Below are 12799 nucleotides of genomic sequence, written 5' to 3' on the forward strand. Positions count from 1 at the left end.
CCAGGAAGTGAGTCCATCATAGCGCCCAACCTTTAAGTGGACGTCTCTGGGGGATGTTGCACCCTCATTAGGGCCGTGATTAGTGCAGCAGTCAAAGCTGGTACCAGGTCACCTGGTCGGTTAGAAGCCGCAGGTGAACTAGCTGGGGTGGCAGTAAGGGGAGCAACACTTTTCACATCTCTCCACAGGTTGACAAACTGAACTGGCACCCTCGCCCGGAATGGTGGGCGGGTTGTGAATCCAAGCCACCCCTGGAACATTAGCATCATGGGTAGCAACTGCAGCATGCTTATTTTTTGATTGTGTGCCGTTTTGACACTGGCATGGTTGGTGCCCACATGTTCCCTATTAGCGTTAGCCTGATAAGCATTAGCATGAGCCTCTGACTCCTGGGGTTTAGTCACAGAGCTTTCCAGGAAAAGTCCGAAAGCACGTTCCATTGGCAAGGCTCATCCTCTGCATAAAGCCCTCCTCTATTCTAGCTGTAATGTCTTTCTCTAACTCTGTGATAGAACTTGGTTGGCCATCCATTTTACCTTTGAGATCTGCCCGAGTAGTGACATCATCGATGACTGGTCGACTGATGCAAAGTCTGCGTGCGTCCGGGTTGTTTACATTTAATTCTCCGGGGCATGGTCTGGCTAGTGCGGCAACTTGAAACGGACTTTTCCTCATAGCCGCGGAACGTCCGTCAGCAATGTAGCTAGGGGTGAGTGAGTTGTTTTCCCCACCTTTCTCCGTACAACTTGGTCGCCCTCTGCCGGCTTACCCTTTGGTGTTTCATGGGGAGTGTATAGGGCATAGCGGTCCGGTTTTCCGTTACGTTCAGCCATCTTGTTTCCTCGGTGGTGGCTAGCGGTGGTAGCCAGCTATTGTGCGGGGAAGGGAAGCGTGGTTGATCCCACTTCTGACACCAATGTAGCGTTCCGCGCTCTGCCGGCGCGGCTGGCGGGTAGCTGAATGGCGAGGAGACAGTGGCCGAAGTTTAACCGGATGGACCGGGCTTTATTACCCTCGAACACAGGCTAATAACAGGGTTGGAAGAGTGCCCAAAAACAACAACCAAAGCGCTGCTGGCCCCGACTACTCTCCTAGCTTCCTCCCCTCTCCGTAAAACTTCACCCTCCTTCCCGTCTCCTCTCCAACCTGACCAATCAGCTGAACTAGGGCAACATCTTCCCCCAATGAACAAACCCCGAATCTCTCCCATATTAGTCCTGCAGGGTCGCTACAATATCATACAAAAATGAATCAGTTAGTATAAACCAGGCAGATTATGTAACATGCATACATGAATTAAAAAACGAATGTTAGATTGTTTCATTAGTATTTACCTGCAGGTAGTGTCTGTTGACCTTCAGAATTCTGAAAGTGATCTGTTTGGCTCAGTGGACTGTTTTTATCAGTTATTTTTTGATCCTCCATGGATCTCATTAAAACGAAGTCCTACTAAGGGACTTATGTCCAAGCAGGATATGGAAAAACTTGTCCAAGCTTTTATTTTCAGTATCCTAGACTACCGTAACGGTGTCCTTACAGGTCTCCCTAAAAAAAATCTATCAGCTGCAGCTGATTCAAAACGCTGCTGCTCGAGTCCTCACTACGACCAAGAGAGTGGGTCAAATCATTACAGTTCTGAAGTCTTGATTTCTTAAAGAAATTATTTCAAAATACTTCTGCTGGTTTATAAATCACTAAACAGTTTAGGCCCAAAATACATTTCTGATCTGCTAATACACTATGAACAACCCAGACCAGAAAAAAGCTGTCTTGACTTGCCTTATACAAAATATAATCAGAAAAGAAAATATGAAGTTCATTCCTCGATGCAGAGGCCCAGGGTTCAAATCCGACCTGCGGCAGGTTTCCTACATGTCTTTCCCCTCTCTCTCCCCTTACATGTCTAAGCTGTCCTGGTGATTAAAGGTGGAAATGTCAAAATAATAAACTTAAAAAAAAAGATATATATATATATACATATATAAATAAATAAATGTTGGGACCACAAGTGGTGTTAAATGTGATTTTAACCAAAAGGCCTTAGATTAAACTGACCTGTGGATAGAAGACACATGTGGCACATGTGTTCAGAGACAAAGAGCTCAGAGACAAAAGAGAGACCTACTTGGAAGCGCCTCAGCCTGGTGAGTTCACACCTCTATGCGAAAGTCCCAGCCAGAGGGGACAACTTGCAGGAAGTCAAAGAACTACAAGATTGTAGTCCCGACACTTTCAAGAATTTCGAATCTTCCTATTGGGTCAGCGGGACCATAAACACAGCATGAAGTCTTGACCTAGAAATAAGCCTGATCACCCAAAATCCTTTGTCTTCGCTTGCAACTCACGTTGCTGAAAGGAGGCGCACAAGAGCTTGTGCTAAACTTCTATTTTCTGGAGAAAGTGGATTTAATTTCGGTGGATCCTTGAAAACGCACCAGTGTTTTCATATCTGCAGTGAGAAGGAAACAATGTTTTTCTTCTCAAAGTCGACTAAACTTGCCCCCTTGCTGCCTTTTTGGAGGGAAGTTTCTCCGTGGCCGCTGACGAGCGCCAGGGACCCGTTCTGTTTCATTTCTGTGGAAATCTACGGACAGGAACAAACGGACTGAACACACAGTAACAAGGCTTACGTCTGGGCAGAGATAAATAGTGTGTTTTATTAATGAGCAAAGGGTTCGCTACCACTTGTTGCCATTAATGTGATCTGTAATTTTAATCATGTACTGGTCCTGACGTGATTATTAATCTGTTTCTGTGAATGTATCATTGATCACAATACTTTTGATATGTTGTGTTAAGTAGCTGGGTAAAACCATAATCACTACCTGCTAAATCACTCCATTCACGGAGTTTAGTTACTGTCTGCGAGACAATCGCGGAAAATCAGCTGTTGGCCACTGGAGTGGTTATAATGACCGAAGTTTCCCACAGTAAGACAAAAGTCTCAGAGTCTGCCCTAACTACACGTGTGGTCCAGACCTGAGTGGCTGAGGGGGGCTGGTCATTATCGATAACTAAGATCAGAATGTCTCCTTCTTTACCCTTTCTTCTTTTACTAACACACACACACACACACACACAGACACAAGCTAGCCACGTAGCTCCCGAGCTAACACTGCTGACCTAGCATACGGGCTAAGCGTGCGCGTTGCCTAGCAATCCCCTCGGCCTCTTCAGCCCCTCCTCGTGCACCCAGCACCACTACCGCCCTCTTGAGGCTAAATAGTTATGTGCAGCTCACAGGAGTAGCCATTTTGGGAGTTGTTTCCGCCCCCTCCACTTTCATCACTGTCACACACACACACACACACACACACACACACACACACACACGTGTCCATGACACATGTTGCTTTTCTTTTTGCTTTGTTTTGGTTGTGATATTGTAAAAGGTATATAAGTTTATTATTGAAGGATTATTGATTATCTACTGATAATTGTGACGTTAATAAATCTTATTATACTTAAATAGCAGTTGCTTGTGATTATTTGTGTACTTATTGTAATAATTGCTGGCTGAAAAGGTCCGTGCTCAAAATCACCCCTTCCTTTGTTTCCTTTTAAAGGATTACCACAGAAATGAGACTGTTCCACAGTATATATATACACACACTACCGGTCAAACGTTTTAGAACACCCCAATTTTTCCAGGTTTTTATTGAAATTCATGCAGTTCAATATCTTATTGTACTCTAAAATGAAAGAATAGAACAAATTAACAATTTAAGTTAAAAAAGAAATAATGGAATCAATTTTTAAACCAAAATGTATTCTAAATTTTTGACTCATCAAAGTAGCCCCCTTTGGCAGATATAACAGCTGAACACACTCGTGGCATTCTTTCTACAATGGAAATCAAATATTCTTCAGAAAGTTCTTCCCAACTCTGTTGCAGAAGTTTCGATAAATTTGTGACACTTGTAGGTTGCTTTGCTTTCACTTTTCTGTCCAGTTCATCCTAAACCAGCTCAATGGGGTTTAAGTCTGGCGACTGTGCTGGCCACTCCATATTTTTAAGCTTACCATCTTGTTCTTTTTTGCTAAGGTAGTTCTGGCATAGCTTGGACTTATGTTTTGGGTCATTATCTTGCTGTAGGATGAACCCCTGACCAACTAGGCCCATACCAGAGGGTACTGCATGGCGCTGCAAAATGCTGTGGTAGCCGTTTTGGTTCAGGGTGCTGAGACTCAAAAGCAACCTCAAAGCCGGAAGCTTGGAGACCATGGGATTCACTCTAGAACTCACGATTTTGCCAGGCCTACTGCCAGACCTCTTCCTGTCAGAGTTTCCCCCAGTTTCTAAGTGCCTTTTGATGGTGAAGAATACTGTACTCACTGACACCTTGACTTTCTTCGCAATTTCTCTGTAGGAAAGACCAACATTCTTAAGTGTTATGATGGTCTTCCATTGTTAATTGCCTTTTTCCCACCAATTTTTATGGCAACACACTACTTTCTGCAGTACAATACTGTTCAAATAATGCTCACGAGGGGATGGTACCACAGTGTGTTCCAACAATAGTTTTATACAAACAGAGGGGGTTGTAAGTAATCCAGACAAGTTGGAACAACTGCGGGAATTGGTAGCACCAACTTTCAAAGCTTGATCAACCTCCATTGCTTTACATTGTTTACCCATTTCTTGTTCCCTGAAAAAGGCCATTTTATAAAATTCTGAAATGTACATTATTTATCAGTTTTGGGTACTTTTTTTTTTAACCTCACGCAGTTCACCTCTTACCTTTGTACCATTCCAAGCTATTCATTGGACTTGAACTGCTAAAATTTCAATAAAAAACTGGGGTGTTCTAAAACTTTTGACCGGTAGTGTATATATATATATATATATAATGTATTTTCATAGATTAAACTACCCAGCAGTATATAAAGTCATTAAAATAAGCTCTACCTTTAGCAACTGCAACATTAAAGTTATCAACACATTAATGCAGCAATAATTAGAATATGAAAATATATATATTATTCGTAAGAATGAGTACTTTTTGTACATTAAGTGCATTTTGATGTTGTTGCTTTAGTACTTTTACTTGAGTAAAATTTTAAATAAGGGCTGTGCAATTAATCAAATTTTGATTGCGATTTTGATTCCGGCTACTAACCATCACAAAATCAATGTTATCTAGAAAATCTATTATTTTACACTTTACGTTTTGACCTAAACTCTTATGTTGTCTGAATGACCTCCGGAAGGCTAAATAACTTTTTCTTTTCTTTTTTGTGGCATTTAGGCCTTTATTGTGACAGCCCTATACTTTTTTATATTAAAAAGTTCAAACGGGAAAAGTATGAAGGGACATTTCACAGTTCCAGGTGTTTTCACTGTTGATTTGTTTAACTGTTTCAATAAATGCAACATCTTTTCCAAAAGTCAACAAGTAACCGTGGTTAATAATAATGATTTCAATATTGGACAAAATAATTCCTTCCACAATCGATCAGCCCTATTTTGAATGCAGGACTTTTCCTTGAAACAGAGTATTTCTACACTGTGGTACTTTTATTAAAGTAAAAGCTCTGAGTACTTCTTCCACCTCTACTTTTGTGTGGCGTAGTTTAACAGTTTATTATTAAAGTCAGCAAAATGACTCAGTGATGTCACTTTAATTGTTCATGAAATAAACTTTTTATTCATAGGAGAAAAAGTTTGTGTGTTTGTGATAACTGTTGTTTCTCAGTTGTCCCTTGAGGCCGGCAGACTGTGACCACTGGGTGATAATTATCTGGCTGAAGTCAGCCCCCCCCCCCCCGAGGCCTGCCATGTTATCCATCCCCGCTAATGACACTCATTACAGTCTCCTTACATCAGCAGCGGGCTTCTGAGGACGCCATATTGGTGTTATCGAAATAGATTGCATCATACTACACACACACACACACACACACACACACACACTCAAAAACAATCCCAACTTTACTTTGAAGATTCACTTTCTGAGGACTTTGTTACCATACTTTAAACTCTTTGACCTCTATAACATTACAAAGGAATTATCTCAGGACACTTTACAGATAGAGTAGGTCTAGACCACACTCTATAATTTACAAGGACCCAACAATTTCAGTGATTTCCCCAAGAGCATGCATGAATGCGTAAAAACTCCTTTCTATGAAGAAACCTTGGACAGACCCAGGCTATTGGTAGGTGGTGTCTGACGGTGCTGGTTTGGGCTGTCATGAACAATGGCAATAAAAGTCACAATAAAGATAATGACTAGAAGTAGTAGTTGTAATAGTTCATGGTGTCGTAGAGTAGTGTCGTAACAGGGCGTGGCAGGGCATTGACCGGACATAGCAAGTCGAAGCCGGGCATAGCAGAGCGTAGCAGGGAGCAAGGTGTAATAGGGCACAGTAGTGCGCAGAGCAGGACCACAGGGACAGCTGCCACCATGATGTAGGTGCCATCATGATTCAAGGAAACATGCTGGGTGAAAAAAGAACACAAGGACACCCAACCCCGCCGGTCTAGTCGAACGCTGTAACTCCTCACTCCCTGACTATAGGCTTATCGAAGAGGAGAGTTTTAAGTTTATTCTTAAAAGTGGTGATGGTGTCTGCCCCCCGAACCCAAATTGGGAGCTGGTTCAGACAGCTGGTTCTGGGAGCAGCTGACAGACAGCGAGAGTAGGAGAGAAAGATGATGATGTCACACAGACGACCAGCGATGTGTGCTCAGAACAGCTTATGGATCTAAAAGGTATCATCCATTAAGTCATATATAAGTCTGTAAATTGTGTGCAAGGTTGAAGCTGCAGGCTAGTAAATGCTCTGGTATTGGTTCACTTTCTGTATTTTGCACTCTATTTCTGTGATAGAAACACTACAATGCTACAGTTTGCTGCTCTGCTGCATTGCAGATTGCTGAACACACCTGACTACAGGAGACATGAGCTCAGACTTGCAAAGTATTTATAGTTGGTGTGGTTTGAGTATGGATCACATGCTCACCACAAATTAATCGATCCAGATTTCGATTAAAAGCGTACCGAGACCACCTCTTCAAGCAGGTCTCGGTACGCTTGCTTGGTTCGCTTTTGGTACTCACCAGAGTGCGAATACCGTGTTCTCACCTTCCCTGACGAACCGCACCAGCGTGATAAACAAACTCTAGTTTGATTCAACCAAACTAAACAAGGCAGGTGTGAAAGTGCACTACGTGTATTTTGAGGCTGATTCTTTTGTACTTTTAGGGCATTTTCACACCGTTAGCCTTTAGTTTGGTTGAATTGCACTAAAGTTTGTTTGTCCCGCTGGTGCGGTTCGTCAGGACAGGTGAGAACGCAGCATTCGCACTCAGGTGCGCACCAAAAGCGGACCAAACAAGCGCACCGAGACCTGCTTGAAGAGGTGGTCTCGGTACGCTTTCAATCAAACTCTGGAGCGGTTTGTCTGTGGCGAGAACGTGATCCGTACTTGAACCACACCAACTATATGTACTCATCCAGTCTGAGCTAAAGTCTGTAGTGTGTTTAGCAATCTGCGATGCAGCAGAGCAGCAAACTGTAGCAGCGTGCAGTGTTTCTATCAGAGAAATAGACTGCGGTCAAGCTTGCCGTCCGTCACTCGTATCTCCGTGGTCAAACCAGCTGCCGCTAAAACTGGAGACAGACGCTGACAGAGCAGATCGAAGTCTCGGTGACCAGAGCAGACATAGTAACGTCTCTCGCTAAACAATGTCTGATAATTTTAATGAAATGAGCTGGTTTAACCATGGAGATGCAAGAAATATGCACTAGTCCAGAACACAGGACTTTCTTCCTGTATTTACTTTCTTGCTCCCGCCCCCAGACACATTCGACCAATAAGAGGGCTGGACGTTCTTGCCTGATTTGTAATGATGCATTTTGGTACGCTTGGATATTTCCAGGTGTCAAACCAAACCAAACCAACCGAGGGCAAATTGCTCCAAATTTACTACCTCACCAACTGATTCGGACCAAAGCAAACAAACTACAGGTGTGAAAACGCCCTTACTTGAGTAAAATTTGAAATTAGGGCTGTGCAAATAATCTAATTTTGATTGTGATTTTGATTCCGGCTACCAACGATCACAAAAACAATGTTATCTAGAAAAACTATGTTTGCACTATTTTGCACATTACATTTTGCACTAAACTCTTATTTTGTCTGAATGACCTCCGGAAGGCTAAATCGCTTCTTTTTTGTGGCATTTAGGCCTTTAGTGTGACACCCCTATGCTTTTTTATATTAAAAAGTTCAAATGGGAAAAGTATGAAGGGATATTTCACAGTTCAAGGTGTTTTCACTGTTGATTTGTTTCACTGTTTCAATAAATGCAACATCTTTTCCAAAAGTCAACGAGTCACCATGGTTAAACTGATGGTTTGGAATAATTTCACCCTAGGGTCCTTTGCACCATGACCTCGAGCCAAACACCCCCCCAGAAGCTTTTTTCACCTGGTTCTAACATTGGGAGAGTTAGCGTAGAGTAGCGTTATAAGTTGAATAGCTTAGTGCAGGGGCTAATGGACCCACGTTTGTATCTTTTAAATGACCCCACTAATAATGCCCAAAATGATACCAAACTTCTACACTCGTACAAATAGGTTATGTACTCATAAAATGATGGATTTGAAAGTTTGTAAGTACACCAGAAGTTTATGAACACTTGCCTGCTCTCTTTTGCTCTCTGTTGCTGCTGTTGCTACCTGCAGTTAGACGAGTGCTTAGGGGCCGTCTACAAATTACTACACCGAAAAGAGAGACAACAAAATATTCATTAATTTAATGATTAAATAAGGTTATGTCTCCAAACTTACCTCAGTTAGTACTTGTCTCCTGCTAGTTATACTGCAGCACTTACATAAAAAATGTTTTTCTTGCATCTTTTTTCGGTGTTGTAATTTGTAGACGGTCCCTAAGCACTCGTCTTACAGCAGCAACAACAGCAGCAGAGAGCAGAAGCCAGCAGGCAAGTGTTATTTACATACACTTCTGGTGTACTTACAAACTTTCCAATCCATCGTTTTATGAGTGCATAACCTATATGTATTACTGTAGATGTTTGGTAGTATTTCGGGTATTATTAGTGGGGTCATTTACAAGATACAAACGTGGGTCCATTAGCCCCTGCGCTAAGCTGTTCAGCCAATAACGCTACTCTACGGTAACTCTCCCAATGTTCGACCCAGGTTAAAAAAAGCTTCTGGGGGGGTGTTTGGCTCGAGGTCTTGGTGCAAAGGACCCTAGGGTGAAATTACTCCGAACCATCACTTTAATAATAATATTTTCAGTATTGACCAAAATAATTCTTTCCATAATCCAGCAGCCCAATTTTGAATGCAGGACTTTTACTTGTAACAGAGTATTTCTACACCGTGGTACTTTTATTGAAGTATAAGTTCTGAGTACTTCTTCCACCTCTACTTTTGTGTGGCATAGTTTAACAGTTTATTATTAAAGTCAGCAAAATGACTCAATAATGTCACTTTAATTACTCATAAATTAAACTTTTCATTCGTAGGAGAAAAAGTATGTGTGTGATAACTGTTGTTTCTCAGTTGTCCCCTGAGGCCGGCACACTGTGACCACTGGGTGATAATTATCTGGCTGAAGTCAGGCCGCCCCCCCGAGGCCTGGCATGTTGTTCATCCACGCTAATGACACTCATTACAGTCTCCTTACATCAGCAGCGGGCTTCTGAGGACGCCATATTGGTGTTATCGAAATAGATTGCATCATACTACACATACACACACACACACACACACACACACACACACACTAAAAAACAATCCCAATTTTACTTTGAAGATTCACTTTCTGAGGACTTTGTTGCCATACTTTAACCTCTTTGACCTCTATAACATTACAAAGGTTTATTAAGACCCCCCCCAGGCCTGGCATGTTGTCCATCCGCGCTAATGATACTCATTAGCTTCTAAGGATGCCATATTGATGTTATCGAAATAGATTGCATCATACTACACACACACACACACACACACTAAAAAACAATCCCAACTTTACTTTCTGAGGACTTTGTTGCCATACTTTAACCTCTTTGACCTCCTATAACAATACAAAAGCTTATTAAGACCATTGTAAATTAAAAAGAAAGACCTACATTTACAGGCTTTCTAGAATTTGACTTAGACCCCACATGTAACAGATGTAAACAAAGCCCTGCAAACCTATTACATATGTTCTGGACATGTCCAAGAATACAGTACATAATTTCTGGCAGTCAGTATTTTTCTTTCTTTTTTTTAGATTATTTTTTGGGGATTTTCCCTTTATTTGTAGTGACAGTGGATAGACAGGAAAGGTGGGAGAGAGATTGGGGACACAGCAAAGGGCCACAGGTCAAACTCGAACGAAGGACTCAGCCTACATGGCGAGCACGCTCCTACTGGGTGAGCTACAGGTCGCCCCCACAGCAGTCAGTTTTAAATACTCTTTCTGATATACTAAAGGAGCCAACTGATCCATCCCCTCTCACTGCTCTGTTTGGTGTTACCGTATATCACAGGATATACCTATAGTTTGGTGGACAGTGCATTTTTTATTTGGTTGGCTTTGCGTAAAAACATTGAACTTTGTCAAACTCACCAAACACTGTAAACACACATCACGCTTGTTTATTGGACAGAATATCTGATATATAATGTAACAACACCACATTTATAACGTCTTGGGTTTTCTGATTCTGATTAGGGCTACACGATATTAGGTAAATATCTAATTGTGATAACTTTGACTGATATAGCGATAAGATTCACGATATTGGAGGGAATGATCATGTTTGTATCATTATTCTCATTTTCATTGACTAATATTAAATCTTCAAATATTAAAATGATTATAGTGTGATTTTTGTGAGGATCTGTACCAAACAAATATGTTTTCTGTAGTCTGTAGGATACGATTTGTAGGCCCAGGACGTCTCTGTAGCACCACAATACTTCATTCAGAATGGATTGACACATATTTTGGCATTAAGAAATATTTGGATATTGCACTAGTCCATATTGTGATTTCGATAGAATTGGGATTAATTGTGCAGCCCTAGTTCTGATTTAGTGTTTTTAATATTTTAGAAGAAGGCGAACAATGAGCAGCTGACGGACAGCGTGAGTAGGAGAGAGAGATGATGATGTCACACAGACGACCATGGTTGGATAGTCCTCCATGTGACAGTCTAGGTTGTGTATCTGGAGCTGCATCTGCACATGGGGAAACCAGAACGAATCAGGGCAAGCACGTCGACATCACGGACAGAGATACAAACAGCATGTGTTGTCTAAAACAGATCTCCTATGTATTTGGAGAAAATAATAAACATAATGAGCATTATAACTCATATAAAGGACAAACTACTTACATTTCTTCAAATAAGGCCCAAACGTTTGCCAAAACTCAAAACAGTGATGAATTTCTTCTCTGTAAAACGGTTTAGAACGGTTATAGACGATCTTTGGTCACATCTAACTATTCTGTTCTATATCCTCGGGTGATCTCTCTTCAAAATAAACAATCTTTACTTTACGTCTCTCGGATGACATATTACCGGCCTTATATGGGCCTACTGGGTTGATCGACCAGCCTTCCATTGGTTGACAAGACATCAACAAGCTTCTCCCAGAGCATCATGGGAAACAAAATGGACGGTTACCATCAGAGCTAGCGGCAATCGGCAGTGATAAACAAGCAAAAAAATCATAAATTATGGACATGAAGTTTATCAATCTTGGATGTTTGGATTTATTGTTCCAAGACCCCAAAAAAACTCTGGACTTCCAGGTTGCATACAATATGATCAATAAGATGCCGTTTTTTGCCTTATACAACAACTCGGGCACAGACGGTTCAACTAACAGGTTAAAATATATGTTTGAAACTCACATGTTAATAGAATATACTTCTTTTAGTCTATTACTCAAAAATAAATCTTAAAGCACATGTTAGAAAATATACTATGTGCTGCTTTATCACGCAGACTGAAGGTCAATTACTATTGTGCCTTTTATATCATAACCTAGAAAAGTGGTTCCCAAATCTGGTCTGAGTTCTCTAGTGAGCCCTCTAGTGGAATCCTCCAGTAACAAGCGTAGTCAGTGTGTGACACAGCGTAGCTCCCTTTGGACCCTGTGTGTACAGGTTGCTGCTGTCAGTGTGACAGCAAAACAGGATAAAAGTTCAGCTGCTGCCTCAGTCTGCTGTAGGTCGGGGGGAGGGGGCGTGCTGTAGGGGAGGGTGCTGTGTATTATTCTAAAAACTATGTTTATATATACTGATGCAAAGACTGTTTTCTGAATATCTTTTTGACTGCTGGACAGACCACAGGACACATATGAACACTATATACAAAATATTGTTTCAGCTGATTATATCAGCTGTTATTAGACACAAAAGTGGACAACTTCACTACGCTAAAAGCTTTTCAGAAAGGTTGAATATAATTGCAAATATTTCACTTGTGGAAAAGAACCTTTTGAATGTCTGTCATGTATGAGCTTTATTAACCTGGATACATCTCTTTTTCATTCATTCAACTGTAATATTGTTCAATGAAAAATGTGAGGTTGCTTGTGCATTTAGTTCATGTGACACTGACCTTTTTCCTTCCATATCTATTTTTTCAACATGTCTTTCTGAACTATCTGAAATGTGTTACTTATGCAGAATGTTATCAGGCCCAATTGTTAGAAATGTGCAGTTTATGCAACTTCCATGAATGCAGGTTCATTGAATGTGTTGTGTCTACTATTAAAATAGGACATTTTGCTGAGAAAATTTTTATCTAATTTACTGTACATTG

This window comes from Perca fluviatilis, chromosome 12, assembly GCF_010015445.1.
Source record: "Perca fluviatilis chromosome 12, GENO_Pfluv_1.0, whole genome shotgun sequence".
Taxonomy (NCBI): domain Eukaryota; kingdom Metazoa; phylum Chordata; class Actinopteri; order Perciformes; family Percidae; genus Perca; species Perca fluviatilis.